General features: G+C 37.1%; 1 protein-coding gene across 13 annotated transcripts in view; it reads left to right on the forward strand.

The window, feature by feature from the left end:
- Nucleotides 1-22,045, forward strand: part of PKIB (cAMP-dependent protein kinase inhibitor beta) — a 256,176-nt gene that overhangs the window by 135,961 nt on the left and 98,170 nt on the right. For 2 of the 13 annotated variants that reach the window (XM_063813411.1, XM_063813413.1), the window contains exon 1: nucleotides 1,949-2,079. The exons of 8 other annotated variants lie outside the window; for them this stretch is intronic. The gene's annotated coding sequence lies outside the window, so the exon portion shown is untranslated. Of the gene's footprint in view, nucleotides 1-1,948; nucleotides 2,080-14,138; nucleotides 14,427-22,045 lie in introns of those variants that run through there. 3 more of the 13 variants (XM_016956246.4, XM_063813406.1, XM_054686228.2) reach the window with 2 other exon arrangements.

Below are 22,045 nucleotides of genomic sequence, written 5' to 3' on the forward strand. Positions count from 1 at the left end.
CTAGCATTTGCAAAAGCAGCTACTGCAAACCTTTCCGCATCTTCTCCTTACTTTCCTAGTAGAAATGAGAGGCCATCAAAAATCTTAAATCTAAATAGACAAAAGCATTCTATAAATAGTGTTCTTATAAGTCATTATTTGGTCTTAAGTGTGGAAACAAGGTTAATACTTATTCATTTCAAAACGGCCTGTAGAGTACCTACTTTGTGAAGGTACTATTCTAGGTGTTGAGGATATGGCCTTCATGGGCCATACATTCCAGTGGTTCTGATGATTTCATATGTAGGTTAAAAGCTTAGCAGTGAGGTCTAGTGGTTTTCTCACATTGATCCCAAAATACAGATTTTACAAAGCAAAATTTTCAAGTATAGGAAATACACTTGCAGGATCATAAAAATCCAATCATGATACCATAATTCATAAGTTCAAACATTTTAGTATCACTCTGTGTCATAGTACCTCTAAAATAAATAAACCTTAGAATAATTTGCCCTAGATAATAAAAATATATGTTATTATATAATAGAATAATAACAGGCCTTAGCAGTATGCCAGATAATAAGTTTTAAAGTTACACTAATGATATAAATAACTCTCAGTCTCTTTGATTAATGCTTGTGTAACCACACAAGTAACTATATTTTTATTAGGCGGGTGCAGAAGCTACTGCAGTTTTTGCCAGTACTTTTTTGCAATTACTTTTGCACTAACCTAATACAAAACAAAATGTGCCTACATCACAATTCAGAAAAATCACAAGCTTTATTAGCAGAGTATAATTTAAGGAAGTCAATCAATCCTGAAGGCAGAAAGACCTAAGTTCAAAACTGATTTGGAATCTTCTCAGCTATTTAGCCTTGTTCAAAGTATCTAACCTTGCTGAACCTCAGTTTACTATCTGAAAATAGAGAAAATTATTACTATATTGTGGAGGTATGAATATTGAATAATTTAAAGAACTTGATTGTACTACCATTAGCACACACGGAATAAAATATTAGTCTGATTATATTTTCATATTTCCATATTTAGGCTTTTGCCTAAAAAGGGAATTTGGAAGTGGTCATTGGCAGGTGTCATAGGCTTTGGGTGGCAAGTCAGAGCATAGTATGAATGAGCAAATTAGTAAAGACTAGAGATAAGAGAAGACTTTGAGTACTAATTAAGAGTTTCAGGAGACCAGAGGAAATTTTAAGACTTCAGTGAGAAACCACTTTCTCAGGAAGCAGATAAATTAATTTTATCAGCAGTATCGTCGTCCATGTAATATGGCTTTTAAAAAGCACAGTGAGACCTTAGTAGTAACAACTTTATTTTTCTTAGTGAGAACCTGAAAGTGAAACTTGATATACATTATTTTCTGCTTTTATTGCACAAAAAGTTGTTTCCATTGCATATTGCTTCCTAATCTGTTAAAATAATCTGTTAACAAACTCGAAGACCCAGATTCGGGGCGTAGATAAGCCTGTGTACCTTCCTACCTTCTCCAAACAGCCAACATTAGATCAAAGGGCAACCTTAATGACACCTGGAGCACAAACCCTGCTCAGGGCGCGTACAACCGGAGGGACAGAAAACACGATGCGACGTCGGAAAGCAGGAAGGGAATTGAAATTCCCGCAGTCACGTCACAGAAATCTTAGCAGAACCTCATCATCGCCCAAGGGAACTGGGAGTGGCGGGCGGGGAGGACGCGGGTTGTGTGACGATCACCGATAATTAGTTGGTGGTTAACGCACAAGTAGGATAAAAGAGCTCGCCCCAGGCTGCCAGCAGAAAAAAGCTACCGTGGCACGTGCCCCGGGGAGTGCTGCGGTGGCCCGGTTTGCACGGAGAGCGGGACACCGCCTGGGGAGCCGCGCTCGTAGCCTGGGGGCGGGACGCGGCGGCCGCTCCCTCCGCCCCCGAGTAGCTGCCACCGCCTGGCTGCGCCCCAGCCCAGTAGCTCAGACGCGGCCGCATCCCGGTGGACTGTAGAGGCGGCAGCGAGCTAGAGCCGGAGTCGCAGCTCCGGGCCGCAGAGCGCTGGGCGAGCGCGAGCGCCAGGGCACCGGCAGGGCAGGCAGCTGCGCGCGGCTGGTACGTACCTGGTGGAGCGGGCGCGTGAGTGGGTGTCCCTATGCGAGGAGGGAGGAGTGGGACTTGGGAAGTCGGGGAAGACTGACCCAGGGAAGATGTGGTAAGTGCAACTTTCCTATTTTCTGCCCTGCTGGCACAAATATGGGGGGAGTTCGAAGCAGATGCCTCTTTCGCTTGGGCGACCCGACCCATCGTTTAACTCACAAGTCAGGGTACTTAGAGAGTGAAAAGGACGCTCACGCCAACAGGCGTGACGTAGGAGGTCTGTCACCTGCCTTTTGCCCACTCTGCCCTGCAGGTGGCCATTGATGACCTCCTGTCACAAGTCGCTGAGTCCTTCGGCTCTCGCGCCAGCAATGCCAAGTCTTTCCCCTGGGCGGTGCTTACCAAGCCCCGGGTAGTCACGAGCGGCCGCGGGGTTAGCAGAGACCCGAGTACTAACCCGCTCGGCCAGCGTCCGGCTGTATGGCTTTAGCCAAGTCACCTCACCTCAGTGGCCTCCGTCCATTCTTTGGATAAAATATGGAGGTGGGTAGACCGAGTAAACTCAAGGGTCGCCCGTAGCTATTGGATTTTCCGTGCTCCTAGGACCCCGGCAGGCCGCGGGGAGGGACACGAGTGCCAGGTGGTCGCGGGGCTGAGGGAGCGGAGGGCCTGTGTTCCGGTTGGTGCTGATGCTAGCCCCTTGGGGAAATTCCTGAAGGTGCATTCCGGAGCCAAATGACCCTGCCTTGCAGCAGGTCCCTTCCAAGGGAGCTGAGAGGGCCAGGTCAGACCGGTCTTCGTAGAGCTCCCCGGGGAACGCAGCCAACGGAACTCGGGTCCTTTAGAAAAGTGCATGCGTGAACTAGGCATGTGGGAAGCACTAAAACAAACAACAAACAAAACAAAACACCCTGCAGGTGGTAGTGTTGTTAGCTGGAGTCTGTGCAGGACTGGAAAGTGGAGATTTGAGGCGAATGACCACTTAAACGTTCATCTAGAAAAAAAATTAAAAAAAAACTCTTTTATCAGTGGTTTGCATACTGAAAGGTATTGAATTAGAAATATTGCGAGTATTGCATTTCTCTTCGTGTACAGATAGATTTCAAAATTCATCCGTCCACTTTATCTCTTCACAAGATGCCTTCCTTCTTACTGACATTGCCACACATTCAAAAAAAAATCCTCCTGGGATTTAATATTTAGAAAGCTCAGCATTTGGATTATTAAAATGAGAACTGATGACCATAATGCTCACGGAAAATGCGGTAGGTTATGGATCAAGGTTGGTTAAATCAGCAGTTTATAAACCTTGTTTCCTGTTAGTGTGCCGGGTGCTGGTCAATGCCCCCCTAGTGACACTATCTCAAGAGATCATTTGCTAAAAAGGTGTTTTGGAAGTTCAAAAGATTCGATTTTGAAGGAAAGTATAGCTTTGGAAAGGAAATCTTTTGGAAAACGTTTTTAGTAATGGACTTCTCAATCTTATCTTTACCGCAACTTTCTTCAATAAAATATCAAAAACTAATGGACCACATTATGCAGAATATTTTAAAATGTGTCAAATTTCATTTTTGTTAAAGAGTTTTTCCTCCTTTTTACTCGATTGCAAACATATTGTTTAGATCAATGATAGATCAATTTAATTTTCCTCACAGTTCTTACAATTATTTAAATTCTTATGCAGTTTGCATTACAGCATTTTTTTTACAACTTTATCGAGATATAATTTATATATTATAAAGTTCACCCTTTAAGGGTGAATAATATTTAAAAATTATATTTCAGTGAGTTTTAGAAAATTTGTTAATTTTCTAAAAGTTGTAAAACCATTACCATATCTGGTTTTAGAACAGTTTACTCACTTGGTAAGATTCCTTATGTCCATTATGTCTTTGTTCCCACTCCCATTCCCAGGCAACCATTAATCTACTTTCAGTCTCTATAGATTTGCCTTTTCTGAACATTTTATATAAATGGAATGATATACTATATGGTCTTTTGTTTATGGCTTCTCTTACTTAGCATAATGTTTTTGGGGTTCAGCTATGTTGTGGCATGTATCAGTATTTCATTTCTTATTGCTGAATAGTTTTCCATTGTATGGATATACCACATTTTGTCAGTTTACTAGTGGATGGATATTTGGGTTGTTTCCAATATGGGAATATTATGAATCATGCTGCTGAGAACATTTGCATTCAAGTGTTTGTGAGTACCCGTTTTCATTTCTCTTGGGTAGATGCTTAACAGTGAAATTGGTGGGTTGTATGACAAACTTGTGTCTAACTTTTAAAGAACACTATAGAGTAATTTTTGTAGAAGTTATATATATAAAAATTTAAAAAATTCTGGAAAAATAAATGTTTCTTACTGGATCATATATGATGTTATATGTATATAGAGAGAGGCTTGGGAGAGGAACCATTGCTTCTCTTCAAATTTAGAGCTGAGGTACAGCAAACACTTTTGAAAAAAATGTCGCAATATTTCTCAGAAATGAGATATTTCTTGCCTAATGTTTTTTAATGCTAAATGAGCATGAATCAGGCTTAATCAAGACTAAATTTTCATTAATGTCAATTGAAAATGAGAAAGCATGCAGTTTGAAAATTGTATTTTAAGTGTTGAGACTTAGCCAGCTCTGAATGGCTGGACAATAAATTCGGTGGTTTTCCATTTCTTCAATGCAAAATTTTAATTGTTAGAAAAAACAAAATTATTCTTTCCTCAACATCAAAAATAAACTATACGTCTTGTGAACTATACGTCTTGTGGTAAGCATTGTTAATCATGATTCCATATAATTATTTTAAATAATAATTAAGCATATTCTATTAGTAGATTTAGGGATCTAAGGCCCAAGAGTAAGTGATTTACATATACAAAAATCACATATTAGGCCAGGGCTCTGGTTTTCCTGTTTTAAAACTTCCCCCATTAGTACATGTTCCTCTAAATCCTGTTAGTTTCAGACATTTTCATATGTTATATGTACTTTTAAAAAGTCATTACCAGGTAGTGACATTACCTGGAAATAATCTAGGTTAAGCACTTGAACATCCCCATAAAATCAAAGACGGTTACTATTTTTTATTTTTATTAGAAGTACAACTGGTTTTGGCCCTGCATGGTGGCTCATGCCTGTAATCCCAGCACTTTGGGAGGCTGAGGTGGGCGGATCACAAGGTCAAGAGGTAGAGACCATCCTGGCCAACATGGTGAAACCCTGTCTCTCTAAAAATACAAAAATTAGCTGGGTGTGGTGGTGCACACCTGTAGTCCCAGCTATTTGGGAGGCTGAGGTAGGAGAATTGCTTGAACCCAGGAGGTGGAGGTTGCAGTGAGCTGAGATCGCGCCACTGCACTCCAGCCTGGTGACAGAGTGAGACTCCATCAAAAAAAAAAAAAAAGAATTACAGTTGATTTTGAGAAATCAAATGGATATGCTACTTTTTACTGAACTGAGGTACACTTTTTATTCTAGCTGTCAAGTGGCAAATAGCAGTATTATGTGCCCAGAGCAGAGTGGATTTGTGTTCTTCAGTCACTCCTAGTTGTAAAAATGTGACATTGCCCAAGAGTTGGGTGCTTGGTTGGAGAAGAGAGTTCAGAGATGTTTAGATAAAAATAAAACAATCTAGATTTGCATAATTTCCTGAACGGGAAGAGGTATTCTCACCTAGAATCCTGGATCTGTTAGAAGTAGGATTTCTCAGATTGGAAAGAGGGCCAAGGAAATGGAGATTCTTTAAGACAATGTGGTCTGCAGCCAAGATAGTTTTAATGTAATTGAAGAAGCAGCAACAGAAGCATCTACAGACAATATGAATGGAGCTGGTTGCCTTCCTGTACCTCCCAGACTCTCCCTTCCTGCAGTCTCTGCTTTCTTCTAAGCACTCTTATTGGCTATGCTGTTGAAAGTATTCTTATCCCTGTGGGGGTGTGGGAGTAAGTAAACTGTAGGCTTTCTTTTTTTTTTTGGATAAAGTAAAGGGAGAACTGAAGTCCAGTGTGATAGCTTCAGGAATAAAACCATGGAAGACAGGAAATAATTAGGTAGTCTTCTCAAGTATGCTTATATTTTAATGGTCACAAAATAATTTATATCTAGATTAAATTTTATGGATTGAGCTAATACATCTCAGAAGAAGAAAACACCATTCTTAAAATTCTTAAAATCATAAAATCTTAAAATCAGTGTGTGTGTGTGTGTATGTGCCTGTGTGTGTAAAGAGGGCTTACAACTCATGCAATTACATTAGTGTATTACATTAGTTTATTTTATATTTTAAAATGAAAATAAATACCTCTACCATGGAGCTTCTGGAGCCAGGTATAATATTAAATTTTAAAATGCTGAAATAAGCCCTACTTTTCTCACTTTTCCCAAAAAGGCCTTGAAATCTAATGAAAAGCCAGATTATAGGTATGGTGGATTTTGTTACACTCCAAGGGTTTGCAAAAAGTCTATCAAGCCAAAATTTATAAACGCCAGGACTTCACAGAAACCACTCTTCTTTTCAGTTCCATCATCCTTGAAGAAGGGTGTCTATAATAATTCTGTGTATTGTAGTGAAGTAGCAGAACTTTTCACAGTAGTGAAAAGAAAAAAAAATTTTAAATATGTCTTTCTAACATGCCATGAAGCTGTGCATATGTATATACTGTTGTAATCCTGAGGAGGTTTCATCTGAAGGCTGCTGGAAGGACTGCTGTAGTAGGCCAAGCAAGAGATGCTGAATGAGTCAGGGCAGCAGAATTAGGGATGAGGAAAAGTATTCAGATTCTAGAAATATTAGGAGATGAAAATAATTGAGTTTGATGGTAGTTGTGATATGAAGTTAAGAAGACACGAGAATGAAGAGTGCCTCTCAGATTCTTGGCTTGAAGTGAGAGCTGGCACAATTTACAAACATGCAGATTTAAGAATGGGGCGACTTCATGGGTGTACTGAGTTGGATAGTGTCTCCCCAAAATTCACATCCTTCCTAGAATCTCAGAATGTGACCTTATTTGGAAGTAGGATCACTACATATGCAATTAGTTAGGATGAGGTCATACTTGAGTAAGGTGGGCTCTTAACCCAATATGACTGATTTCCTTATAAGAAGAGGCAAGAGACACAAAGAGAAAGACACACAGAGGGTAGATAACATGACAATGCTGGGGGAGATTGAAGTTATGAAACTGTAAACCAAGGGATGCCAAGGTTTGCTGGCAACCACTAGAAGCTAAGAGAGAGGCATAAAACAGATTTCCCCTCTGATTCCACAAAAATGAACCAACTCTACTGACAGTTGATTGGATTGCTGCCATTCTGAACTGTGTGAAAATAAATTTCTGTTGTGTTAAGTCACTCAGTTTGTGGTAATCTGTTAGAGCAGCTCTATCAAACTAATACAGTGGGTGTGAGTAAAAGATACATTGGGGTGAAGATATCCAAGAAGCTGTTGTATAACAAGCTCAGAAGATGCAGATTGAGTTGACATTGGCATGCAGTAGGTAAATATAATGATGAGATCTCCTATGGGAAGCACGTGGAATCAGAAGGAAAATGGGAGAAAAATGAATCCTGGGAAATGAGTTCCAGTCAGAGACCAAGAGGAGAAGCTGGAAAGGGCATTGTCATAGCGACAAAGGTATGTAGAGCTTCAAAATGTGTGGCATGATCAACAAGTCATAGACATAAGAGCACATAATAGGAGAAGGGTTGAAGGGACTTTTGTTTTGACAAGTAGAAAGCAAGAGTAATGGCTTTATGATTGGAAGGTTGAAGCCAGATTGTGCTGCTTGAGAAGGAAATGGAAAGTAAGGAGATAGGATCAGCTAGTGTCCAGTAGTCCTCCCAGGATTATAGGTGAAAGATGGAGGAGAAAGTTGGGTATGCAGGGAATCACGACACAGTGTCCAATTAATTTTTGTTTAGTATTTAAAGGAAAGCCTTTGTCCTGTCTTTAGGAGTCGTTAGTGTGGGAGAGGCTGTTAAGTAAAGAAAAGATAATTTATGGAGCTGCTTTCCAATAAAGGGGATTGGGCTAAGGACAAAAGTGGAGGCCTTGAACATACAATGTTTTCAATCTGTAGTAGAAGCTTGAGATGTTTTTAAGGGTGAGTAGTTATTTTTTCTTTCTATGGAAATAACTGTTATGCTAAGAGAAAGGAAACTACTGTTTATTGAGCAATCTGCCAGACCCCTAGGGTTGGAGTCTGGTGGATTGATCAATAAATAGTAATTTGTAGCACATTTTCACTAATTTCATTTATTCTCCAATCTGTGAAGTCAGTGTTACTGCTCTATTTTTTAAGACGAGTAGGCAAAGAGAGTATCTATTCAAAGTCATTTAATAGAAGGTGGCAGAGCTGAGATTAAAAGCCAAGTTTGATTGATGCTTATTTCTTAAATCTACAGCCTTTCTACCCTTCTAATTTGAGCTCAGTAAAAATGCCCAGCTAACTCACTTATATTGGACCTTCTTAGCCACTGGCTGAGCACACACTCAGGTCTCATTCTCAATATCACTTGTAAATATGGCTGCAAAGAGGCAACAGGTTAATGGGTATTGCATCTACCGTATGCACTACCTAATGTGGTCAAAGTTCTACACCTCTGAAATCAAACAGGTCATTTCAGGTTTTTCATTTATTTATCCCTTATGGATTCAACCATGTGGGAATAGGGGGTTGAGGGGAGCCATTTTTATTTATTTCCCTCAGGGAGTGGTGGAGAAAGTTTTTAGGGGAAGTGAGGAATACTTTTCTGGCGCGGTAGATCTGGGTGAGCTCCCTGAGATGCTTGTGGACTTTTGCCAAAGAATATTAAGCTTCAAGTAAAACCCAGCATAGTTTGTTTCAACTCTGAGAAATTCATATTTTGGGTTCTAGGTTTGAATGCTTTGAAAGGAAAAATAAACCTTTCAGTATTCAATGAGACACTGGAGGAAACAAAGCATTGTTTTTACTCATAGATATTTATTTTTACCAACTCTTTAAAAAAGTATTTTAATTTATCCCAACTTGATGAAAACTTTTCATATTTTCTTTCAATAACATTATTGGTCTTAATTGTCAGTTGATTTGTTTTCTTTTTGTAGGTTTTTGTTTTAATATGACTCATCTGAAATACAAATTAAGTTTGATGACAACAGTTTAGGTTATGTCTAAGTATATCTAGAATTATTTTACATAAGGACTGTTAAAAAGATTTACTTTATTAAGTACATCAAGATTTTTTTATTTTAATTCTCACATGCATCCATAATTGTTTTAATATGGGGTATCTTCCAGTTTTTGTACATTTGTAAGGATGTTTTTTACATTAATGTAACAATGGTGTACAGTTTGTATCCTACATTTCTTCCTCTTAAAATTACTATTGCCAGTGTAAAAATGAGTAGAAACAGAAAATTAAAGAAAATAACATTTCTTAAAAGAATGTATAGTATCCTATGAAACAGTTTTTTGGTTAGATAAAATTTCAGATCATAAGGATAGGAAACACTTTCTAGTTTGCTGAAAGGCTACATTCTAATTTCACTGCACCCTGTGGTAATAATTGATTTAACTCAGAAATGAGAAAACAAAATAAAAGAGAAACATGCCCAAATGATTAAAATTCATTACTTTAGCTATTAGCAGTATTTAAATGTAGAATTCAACTTTTTCAAGGGCAGTATGTGCTTACTGTTATAAATTCTTCACCAAGAATCACAGACATGAAAATACCCTCAAACATCTTTTTCTTTCTTTCAGTCTCATCTCTTTGTCAACCCTTTATCATTACATAATAATGAATTATTCCACATGTTACTTTCTGGGCAAGTAATGTTTTCCACTTAAAATACTACCAAGTCCTAACCTTTAACATTTTTAAATAATGTTTTAGAGATAATATACGTTGCAATGAAAATCAGAAATTTCAGAATAGTTTTAAGAAAAAAAAGGTCTATTTATATTTGATTTGTCCACTAACTAGAAGTAATCACTATAAAATTATTCTTTGTATATACATAACTTTTTTAAAAAACAAAAAATTATCATATCATATTCCCTGTTTCCCACTTAATAAATCATCTTAGTATAAATTACAGTTTTTTAATGGCTCCATTAACTAATTTTCTGGTGACTCTACAGAAAGTTACCAAATTCAGTTTTATAAACAATAGCATAGTAGATAACTCTGTTCATAATTTTGATACATCATATACACCTATTTGATTAATTCCTTTGAATAAATTTCTAGACATAGAATTGCTGCATCAGAGGATGTTAATTTTTAAAGAGTTTTGATATATTTTACAAAATATCTTCAGAAAGCCTGTGCAGTTTACATTCAAAATAATACTTTTACTAACATACTAATACAGTTTCAAAAATTTGAAATTTAGAAATCAGTGGGAAAATATAGCTACATTTGTATTTCTTTGATTGGTAGTGAGGCAGAATATTTTTAGTTAGTTATTTTTATGAATTGTTATTTTATATTCTTTGCCTATTTTTTCAATCTGTTTGCAAGAGCTTTTTATTGATAAATATATCAACCTTTTGTATGTCTGTTTTACAAATTTTAAATGTTTTCTTTTTACCATTAATGATTTAGGGTGCACTGCTTTGTAGGATACTTAATTTTTTAAGGATGTCAAAGTTATCAATCTATTCTCACATAGTTTGTGAAGTTTAAGATGGCCTTTCCCACTTGTAAAAGTATTCACCTACATTTGCTTTTAGTACTTTTTACATCTTTTGTTTCTATTTAAAATTTTAATCCATTGGCAGTTATTTTAGTAAGAAATAAAGTGGGGATCTTACCTTATTTTATTATTATTTAATGGCTAGCCTTTTTTTTTTATAGCTATTTGTCCTATAATGGATTCCCTCCCCATTGATTTGAATAGCATCCTGTGCCTTCTCACCCCCGCACCTGCCTTGGAACCTACCTTTCTCATAGCTGTCCCACCGTTAGAATGCGTTAGAATGCAGACATGACTGCAGGCTCTTTGACTGCTCCCCCTTCATCCACATCTGCCACTCACAACCTGAGCCCTAGAAGGAAAAAAATTTCTATAACCCTTATCATAGCATCCAGCTTTCCTAAATTACCACATTACCAGTTTTGGAACATATAATTTTGTTGGTCCTGAAAAACAGCTAATTTTCAAATGCTTCAAGTCTCTGATTTTATCATTCACCTGCTCATTTTTTTCTCTTTGTGTTGAAACTTTGTTATATGTTTTGCTACCTCCCCCTTGACTCAATGTCTCCTTTGTATTCTTCCTTCAAAACCATTCCATCATGCTACCTGGAACAACTGTTCAATAAAAATAAATTAATCTATATTATTAACTTCCACCTTTTCCCTTAGCCCTGAAGCTTGACTCTCCCCTGGGTATCTTACTTCTCCTTAAGCCCTTTCTATTGGAGACTGTTTATTATTTTCAATTTTATAATCTCAGAGTAGTAGAGGGGGGCACATTCCCTTCATGCCCCCATATGCCACCTGTACAATATTTGTCCACCCTCTTATACTCACTCCCGCTCCTTTGAGCACTCTGGCTATACCATCCTCTACCATTTCTCATTTCTATCATCAATGCTGAGGGTTTAGCACCTGAACAAACTCCTCCTGTTCCGAACACTCTAGTAATTGGCGTACAGTCATCTTCTCCCATCCTTCTTCTGTCCTAAATCTGGTGCCTTCCTATGTACATCCAATATCCTGACCTCTCACTTACCATGTGGTCGTGTGTGTTTTTTGGAATTCCCAAATGTATTCAGAAGAGAACCTAGTTAAAGAAGCACAGACTCAGAAGTATATAGAGCTGAAAAGCTCATTATAGACTAAGAATTCACTCTTGGTTTCTTAACACAGATAGGCTAATAATTCAGCTTTCCATTGATCAGAATTTGTGTTGCTTGGTTCAACTTAGACAATCGTTTACTGCTAGTATCAAAGTATTTGAGAATATTGTTGCATAAGCATCTGTGTAGAATCAAGAAGTTCCACACAAGGCATGAAAGTGGTTATACATGTCTAGCTCCTGAGGTGGTGAGGTAAGAGGTTGAGTGGCTTTGTGACACTATGCCTGGCTGCTGCATTCATGGATTTTTGTGCCTTGTTTGCTCGTGTTCCTATTTAATTTTTTAATTAGTATGTTGAGGGAGGCAGATGTTGAGTAAATGATGTTTTGTAAATTTTTAATTAGGATTTTTAAAAATTGAAATACCTTTTTTTGATTTTTGTTTAGCTCTAAATGTTTCGTTTTATATTATTTTCCCTATTTTAGTTGCACCAAAGATTTCTGCATAAACTACTTCAAGATTTGCTTATCTGAATGAAAAGTTATCTTCCCTGAGACCAGATCCAGACCACCTTTTGGTGATTTACTTACCTGACCATGTCGTTCCCTTGAGTTTCTTGTTATTATGATTATAATAAAAGGAGTACAAGCAATCTGGTCATTTTAACCTACTACCAGATGGATTAGATCACTGCGGGATATTGGCTTATTTACCCTACAATGACTCATCACAGTTTAGGAGGAAGAAGACCAGCTTAGAGGTCAGGAGATTTACTTTTTTAGTTTTTGGTTAATTACTTTACTACCTGTCTCTGATATTATAGGTTAATGGCTTCTGGGGGGATTAATGAGATTAAAAAGAGAGATGCCCAATCCTTATTTATTTTACAATTTTGCCTAGGAGTACCGTTCCCTAATCTTAATAAATTATAGTATAAATACCTCCTTGATGCTAAGTAATATGCCAGGTCTGAGGAGATCAGGTTGAACCGAACAAGGTTCTAGCCCTTCAAGAGCACAGGATTAGTGTTGGATAGGTAAATAACTGCAAACACGATGTGATAAAAGCCACCATAGGAGTATGAATCAAGTATAGACATGTCCAGAGGTGGTTATAAGTAATCTAATATCAGGAATGGTTTCTCTGTAGAGGTGATGCTATTGTTAGATCTTGAAAGATAACCACTAGTTTGCCAGGTAAAGGGGAAAGTGTTCTAGGAAGAGCAAAGAGACTCAAAGTGCAGCATATGTTTAGAGAACTAGAGTTAATTCAACATAATAGAATGTGCACACTAAGGGACAGTGACAGGAGATGTAGCTGGAAATTTGATAGGAAATAGATTTACAAGTGTTTTGCCTATTATGCTAAATAGCTTGGACTTGATTGAACGTTTCAAATTACAGGAAAAATGGAATCTTATTTGTACAGTGGTGTACTGGCTGAAAGCCCATGTCCCTCAGAGCACATGTCTCTTCCTCCATTACAGAGAAGTAAAGGATATTAGAGGAAATACGGGGAGGGCTGGACTCAAGTTCTGAGTGGGTAAATTTTTAGATGGATTGACTCGGTGGTTGCCTTCTAAGAAGTAAGTCACATATGGATTAAAGAAGCATGACTAATTTAGATTTGTTGAATTTGAGTTAGGGTGTGTGGAACTAAGGAGAAGTCAAGACTAAAGATATAAAGTGTGGGTTTAACTGTAGATAATTGAAGGCCCTTCCTAGAAATTGCTGTACTTAAACACGAGTTATGTGTTAAAATATTTTAGGAATAAGTTTGCCATAAGAATCATGTGATTTAACTCTTAAATTATGTTTTTCCCCATTTTTTTGTGTTAGCACAAACTCGGTAAATAGCAAAATTCTATAAAATTATGGAAACTTTCAAAGTCATAATTTAAAAGGAACAGCCTTCTTCATTTTTTTTTGTAAATACTTAGACTATTTTTGCCAAAGATTTTAGTTCTGATGCTTTAGTTTTTCTGACAGCTACTCCAAAGATTCAAGGATAGAGTTTAAATGAAGGATACATTCAAGGGTATCCTTTAGGTAGGAACTAGCTCTGCTCTGATTTTTATTTAGCTATCATTGGAGAACATTCCGAAAAGTGTGTGTATAGATTATGTAACCAGTCACTTAGGGCCCCTGACCCCTTGTTAACCTGGCCCTCTTGAGAGACAGTGAGCTGGGGGTGCACTGGGAACAGCTAGGTCAGACGCAGCCCTGTTGCTTAGCAGTCCCCATGGATCAGTCATAAGGGGTTGTTGCTGAGCAACCAATGCTCTAGTGGTGCTTCATCCCCCATGGCATTTTGCAGTAGTGGGGGCTCACCCCCACCGGAGAAGTAGTACAGTCTGGCAGGGTGCCAAACATCCCCACAGGCATGAGGGTTCTTAGTAAGTATTTGACCTTAGAATCAGAGAAGATAACTTATGTTCTCTGAACGTGCAAGTGATTTATGGAATTATTGATCATGAACTTGGGGCAAGGCAGGTAGTTCTGGCAGCTAGAGTTCTCATTTCAAATACTTTGATTTTAGTTTCTTTCTTCTTGAGGCTTATTTGCAAGGTGAGTTTTCTGGGTCAATGCAAAGTAATTTTTTATGCTGCATGGAATACGTAACTTTCCAATTAGCATTATTAAGCCAGAGCAAACATTTATGTTTGAGAAAACCCGCCAAGCAAATTCTCACTTTGGTCATGTGGGCCTGAATGTCAGAGTATTTGATTTAATATCGATAAAAGAATTTGCCACTAATATTTGAGATATTCTTTGAATGTTCTTTCTGTGTAGAAAGGTCAGAAAATAACAATTCACGAGGACCACATCTTATTTTATTTTTAATAGTTAACACAGCATATAAATTACTCTTTAGGAGAGTTGACAAAAAGTTGAAACTAATTAGCTCTTGTAAGGAAGGCTGAGTTCTGCCAGTGTTGAGCAATGGGTTCTTCTTAAGATCCAGGCACATATTTTAAAGATCAAGACATAACATCATCAGTATGTTGAAGTAATGCACAGTTGCATCAAAGGCTAAAATGTGGAGTAGAGAAATGTGCCTTGTCAGATGTGAGAAATAATGTTGCCAGCTCTTTCCCTCCCACCACTTTTTTATTCAGTACTTCTGGCCTTGGGCTGTAACTGTTTGCCGACTGATTCAAAGGGTGAGGAGGCATGGCTCTGTTCTGTATACAAAAGGGAAGCCTCTTTGTTGGCTTTGAGATCTGTACTCTCTGTAGGATCTACATTATTAAAAAAATACTTTAAAACTTGAAAATTTCCCTCAAGCCTTGCACCCAGACACTTTACACGCATACATATACAGACACTTTACACGCATACATATACACAAATATGTTGAAGATCATTCAATTCAAGTTATTTCTAAGGTATTACCTAAATAGTAATAGAACAATTAAGTTTTTTTCTAAGATATACTTAAAGCTACTTTTAAGGGTGATTTTTTTTTTTACTGTTTCTATCATATATTTCATTGGCAGGAGCAATCTGTTTATCTTTCTTGTGTAAGAGTATTAATAAATCTAAAACATATTAAACACAATATGTGCCAGGCATTATTCTTTGTGACAAGAATTCAGTATGTCATTTAAACCTCCTAACAACTCTATGTGGTAAATACTATTATTATAGATATTTTTACTTATAGGGAAGTCTGGACTGTTCCAGAAAGTTTAAGTAACTTGGCCAAGTGTACACAGTAAAGATTTATAATCATTAAGTCTGTCTTCAGAATCCATGTTCTCAAACATGACAATATATTGTAAGTACCAAATTATTTCAGGAGGGCAACTTAATCAAAATCCAAAGCAAACATGTTTGTAAGTTATAATGGTATGATGAAAGAATGCAAGAGATTGAATATTACAAAATCATTTAGGTAACAAGTTTTGCTTATTTTATTCTTTGGGCCATAGTCCATCGCAGGAAACCTTTTTGATCAAGCTTCTTTATATCCATCACATCTTATGAACATGAAACATAAATTCAGGGGGCATATTAGCACTCTTGTTTCTCTCCAGTATAAGATGTGAAGATATATTGTCTTTGATATAAGATATAAAGGAAGAGGAAATCCTTAAAACTTAAAAGAAAACTTAGAGGTAATGAACACGTCTAAGAACTGCTTTTGAGTCAATTCTCCAAAAACATTCATATTTCTTAGAGCTTTGAGATATAAAGCAAAATATTAAGTATCAAGGAATGGTCATTTAATCATAAGAGAAAAATCATATAGAGGAGAAAATATATATAAAATCCAGGTCAAAAGTCCAAGAATATTGTGAGGCACCATGATGTGTAGTGGATTAATTGTGGGCTTTAGAGTTGAACAGAGCTGAATTTGAATCCCAGCTCTGGGACTTATTAGCTATGTGATCTTAGGGATGCATCTCACTATCTTTAAGCTTTGCAAAAGGTCCACTCTGTGATAGACTAATTGCAATGATTAAGTGGACTAAAATGCAAGGTGTCTACTAAGGTTCATGATACAGAACAGGTGTTTATTAAATGTCAAAATCCCTTTATCTCCTTTTCCTCCTGACAGTAGCAAAGTAAAAAGAGGTTTATCCTGGGGACCTGAAGTGTGAAAGGAGTTTCACAGTGGAATTAGTGGGTTAAAGTTTGTCAACATTTTTAAGACTTTGAGTCAACTTTACCAAACTACTATGTAAAAGCAGTTGCACAATGCAGATATTACCTTTTTAATTAAGAAAACCTGATTTTACCTTGCCTATTAAAAATGTTTATGGTTTTGACTTGAATCTAAGACAATCAGAGGAGATGTTTAACTACTTGTATAAACTGATACCTGAAAGATGAATATATCTCTAATTCTTAGTCATTTTTATCAGTTCCTTTTTATTCATTCTTCACCTGCTGAGGCTTTTAGTACTTGAATAAAAAATTTCAGATAAATTGGATTTTGGTCATTTCTGTATATTTTTAAATCAACTAGTCTAGTTCTAACCCTTCTTTCCACAAAAGTGGGTCTGTGTTTCCTCCATTGTATCTACCACATGGTAGATAAAAAGATTTGCCCATGAATGTATAAAGCAGGTTATTTGCAATTTTATGTAAATTAAAAAGCTATGGGGCCTGGCTTGGTGGCTCACGCCTTTAATCCCAGGACTTTGGTAAACCAAGTCAGGAGAATCGATTGAACCTCAGAGGCGGAGGTTGCAGTGAGCTGAGATTGCCCCACTGCACTCCAGCCTGGGCAACAGAAAGACTCTGTCTCCAAAAATAATAATAATAATTAATTAATTAATTAACTTTTTTTAAAAAGCTATGAAAATGTAGCAGTTGCCAAGGTTAGTTTAAAAACTGTCACAGTTGTAGAAATCAAGCATATATAATAGGGAAAGAAATAGACTACAGATTAGATTGGCCAGCTTCAGTGGCTCATAACTGTAATCCCAGCACTTTGGGAGGCCTAGGCAGGTGCTTAGCTTGAGCCCAGGAGTTTGAGACCAGCCTGGGCAACATGGACAAATTCCATCTCTACAAAAAATACAACAATTAGTCAGGTGTTGTGGCATGGACCTGAAATTCCAGCTACTCAGGAGGCTGAGATGGGAGGATCACTTGAGCCCAGAAGGTCAAGCCTGCAGTGAGCCAGGATTGCATCACTGCACTTCAGCCTGGGTGACAGAGAGAGATCCAATTTCAAAATATAGATAGATAGATAGATAGATAGATAGATAGATAGATAGATAGATAGAGATAGATTAGAAGTCAATGAAATGAAAAATTAATAGTAGGTAAATAAGTTGAATACAATAATGCTAATTTTGTTGTGAACACTTACTAATCAATATACTTTAGTGGTTCATATTTTCACAACTGTATAAATTCATCCTTTTTGAACTTTATGGAGCAAAAGTGAGTGTAAAACACATTTGCAAATATTCTTTAAAGTTATTATTTACCTTTTGCTAATACGAGTAAAGATTTATGAATTTCCATTCAATGATCACTTATTGAATACCTACAGTATATTGTCCTAAGTCCTGCAGATAGTTGAATAAAACATTGCCATTCAAGATGTTCACACGCTCTGGGGAAGACTATCAAACACAGCTGTAACAGAAAGCATCAGAGAGTCATAAGAAGAATGATTTTGGGGCAGAGATTATGATTAATAACAATCTGGAACAATTCCTAAAGCTTCACAGAAGAGGCGGCATTTGAGTTGGGCCATTAAGGATGGCCCACAGCCTTCCAGGAAGAGCAAAAGGAAATGTGCATTCTGGACAGATGAAGCAGAATGTTTTTTGTGTGGTCTATTTGTGTTAATCTTTTGCTATTTATTGCTAGCCCTATGTGGCCAAGGGATCCAAACAACCACATTTTATCACCACTTGTACAAGTTCTCATACAAAGGAAGCACTCAGTAAATATTGTTTTTTAATATATGAATGAATGAATGAATGAACACACAGATCCTTCTTAATATGAGATGATAACTTTCAAATAAAAATTATACCACATTGAGAGTTGTTTTTCTTTACCTGATAACAGCTATGCAATTCAAAGGACAATTTAAATTTTCTAAACTCTGAGTAACAATCATCTCGGCCGGGCGCGGTGGCTCACGCCTGTAATCCCAGCACTTTGGGAGGCCGAGGTGGGTGGATCACGAGGTCAGGAGATTGAGACCATCCTGGTTAACACGGTGAAACCCCGTCTCTACTAAAAAAAAAAAAAAAAAAAAAATTAGCCGGGCGTGCTGGCGGGTGCCTGTAGTCCCAGCTACTCAGGAAACTGAGGCAGGAAAACGGCGTGAACCCGGGAGGCGGAGCTTGCAGTGAGCCGAGATTGTGCCTACTGCACTCCAGCCTGGGCGACAGAGTTAGACTCCGTCTCCAAAAAAAAGAAAAAGAAAAAAAAATCATCTCACCAAATTTTAACTCCTGTGGGTTTTAGTCCTAGCACTCTGCTCTTCTCTTTCTATAATTAATTTCTACACTTTTGTTGGCTTGTTTAAATGCATGAGTTCAAATGTATCACTTCATAAGTTACTCCCTGATTTACTCCCCTGGATTTGATCAATTGATTGTATTTACTGTTAATATTGTTTCCCATCTGCCTATTGGATAAGCCCTTCTTGGTTGAATCACACTCACTGAATACCTGAATGTCTTAATTTGAACTCATCATGTTCCTTCCAACTTTTCTTGCCAATTCTTCCTTTTCTGGCTAATTCCTGGGGTATATCTGACTCTTTTTTCTCCCTACCCAAATCAACAATCAACCCTGGCATAAATTCTTTTGACATGTTTCACATTTGTCAGCTTTTAGTCACAAACTAAAACACTTGGCTTATTACCCCAAATGGCCTTCATTCATTTTTCTTCAGTCTCACAGACAGTTAATTGTTCTACATCCTTTCTTGATGTAACATAGACACTTTCATGGTCATCCCTCATTTACTGATAAAGAAAACTTCTTTTTATAAAATATCATTAATTTATTTCTGATTAGAAAAGAACATGATTTAATTTATAAAATATATAAAATAAGGAAAATAAATAAGTAAACTCATACAAGATTTTAACTGTATATCATCTTACAGAAAACATTCATATTTTGTTATGTATGGGATTAACATATATACTTTTAAAGAACAAAATTGTGATTCTATTGTATATCGAGTGTATCCAGTTCTTTTTTTTTTTTTTTTTTTTTTTTTTTGAGACAGAGTTTTGCTCTTGCCCAGGCTGGAGTGCAATGGCACAATCTTGGCTCACCGCAACCTCCACCTCCCAGGTTCAAGCGATTCTCCTGCCTCAGCCTTCCCAAGTAGCTGGGATTACAGGCATGCGCCACCAAGTCCGGCTAATTTTGTGTTTTTAGTAGAGATGGGGTTTCTCCATGTGGGTCAGGCTGGTCTCAAACTCCTGACCTCAGGTGATCCGCCTACCTCGGCCTCCCAAAGTGCTGGGATTACAGGCGTGAGCCACTGCGCCCGGCCTCCAGTTCTTTCATTTAACATTTATGAAACATTTGCCATGTCTTATGATTACATATTCTTTAAGACTTGCTGAGTTGAATAGCATTACTTTAAGAGTAATACAGAGCAAAGTCTGAATCTCTTCAGTGGGCTTCTTAGCTATGTGATCTTGGGTAAGTTACTGAATATTTTTGAGCTTCAGTTTTGTCATTTGCAAAATTGAGATCTTAATAGTTGTAATGAAGATTTAATGACATAGTGGATACAAAGTATGCCCTGTGCATTAATAGCTAGTATAAATGTTAGCTACAATTTCTGGTTTCTTATATCTAGATACTATTTCTTCCTATGGCTACATCATACTTTATTGGACTGCACCCCCAGTTAGACTTATTGCCTACTAATTCAATCTTAAGCCTTTTGCCTGGCTTTCAGGATTCCTTATAACCTAGCCTGACCTGACTCACAACATTTTTCACAATTTAAATTCTCTCCTCTCTGTAACCAATTTCTTTCCATTTGCATGTGTTCAGTATGCTGACTTTCACCTTATCTCCCTTACTAGAGGTTACCTAGTGTTGTTTGTGTATACAGGAAACATTCCTGGGTAGAGGGGAAAGCTGATTCCATGGGGAACTCAGCAGCTGGGATGTGCCCTCAGAATCAGTCCAAATGAGGGCTCAGTGCAGGTTCTTTATGCCCTGCAGTAACTCGTAATTGGAAGGTTTCAGTTGAGGGCCATCAACCACCAATAATCAGCTGGGGAAATGAAAGGTTCAGTCCTGAAGGGGGCAGCTGGTGGCACACCACAATGTCCATTACAACTGCTTCATAATACTCTCTGTCTTTCATTGTACTTGAATAAGGCTTTTCTCAGTTGTGTTACCCAGATAGAGCTATATGCTAGATGTCAAGGCTGAAATATTGAGTGGTGATAGATAATGCAATATGTATTGCATTAACAGGAAAAGTACTACAGGCGCCAACTGAAAGAGCTAATGATGACCCAATCTGGAACAATTTGCAGAACATAATAAAGTACTATTGGATTATAATCCAAAGTATAAAATATAATATCTACCATGAGTTCATATCATTATGAATAAATAATTGAATACATAAATAAATGAGAAGAAGAGATAAATCTCTTGTGCAGAAAAATTCCAAATAATTTAAGTAGATACAACATCCTCAAGGAGGTAGAAAATAACTCCTTTCTTCTTAATTGTGGGCTACACATAGTGACTTCTTTCCCAAAAATACAGAGGAAAGCAGCAGGAGACAGACTAACTTTTCAGTGGAGAAACCTGACAAACACTGTCTCATCAAGGTCAACATCGGTAGTGATGCCATACTGATATTATAGACCCTTGATATGATGTGATGAAAATGGCACTTTTCCTCTGTGGTCTTCCTCCCAAAATCTCATAGCCACAGTCTAATCATGAGAAAAACACCAGGCAAATCCCAATTGAAAGGCATTCTACAAAATATCTGTCAAACTATTAAGGTCATTAAAAACAAGGAAAGTCTAAGAAAATGTCACAGTAAAAAGGAAACATTATGACTACACGTAATGCGGTACCTAAATGACACTCTGAAATACCGTGAGGGCATCAGATAAAAACTAAAGAGATATGAAGTATGGGATTTAGTTGACAATAGCATATCAATGTTAGTTCATTAGTTGTAATAAATGTACCATACTAATGTAAGATACAAATAATAGGGGAAACTGGGTATGGAACAGTATAAGAACTTTCTGTACTATCTTCAAATTTTTTTTTGTAAATCAAAACTATTGTAAAAAAATATGTTAAAAAGAAATACTATTATCATAGGACCTAGCAATTCCACTTCTGTGTATATATCCAGAAGATTTGAAAGCAGGGTGTTGAGGGGATATTTGTACACTCATGTTCATAGTAGCATTATTTATAATATTCAAAAGGTGAAAGTAACTCAAGTGTCCATTGATGGATGAATACATAAACAAAATACAATATATACATCAGAGTATTTTTATTTAAGGCTTTATTCAGCCTAAAAAAGGAAGGAAATTCTGGCACTTGCTGCCACATAGATAAACTTTGAGAACATTATGCTAAGTGAAATGAGCTAGTCACAAAAAGACAAATACTATATGATTCCACTTATAAAACTAGATAGTAAAATTTATAGAAACAGTAAAATGATGGTTGTCAGGGGTTTTGAA

The sequence above is a fragment of the Pan troglodytes genome, chromosome 5, assembly GCF_028858775.2.
Source record: "Pan troglodytes isolate AG18354 chromosome 5, NHGRI_mPanTro3-v2.0_pri, whole genome shotgun sequence".
Taxonomy (NCBI): Eukaryota; Metazoa; Chordata; class Mammalia; order Primates; family Hominidae; genus Pan; species Pan troglodytes.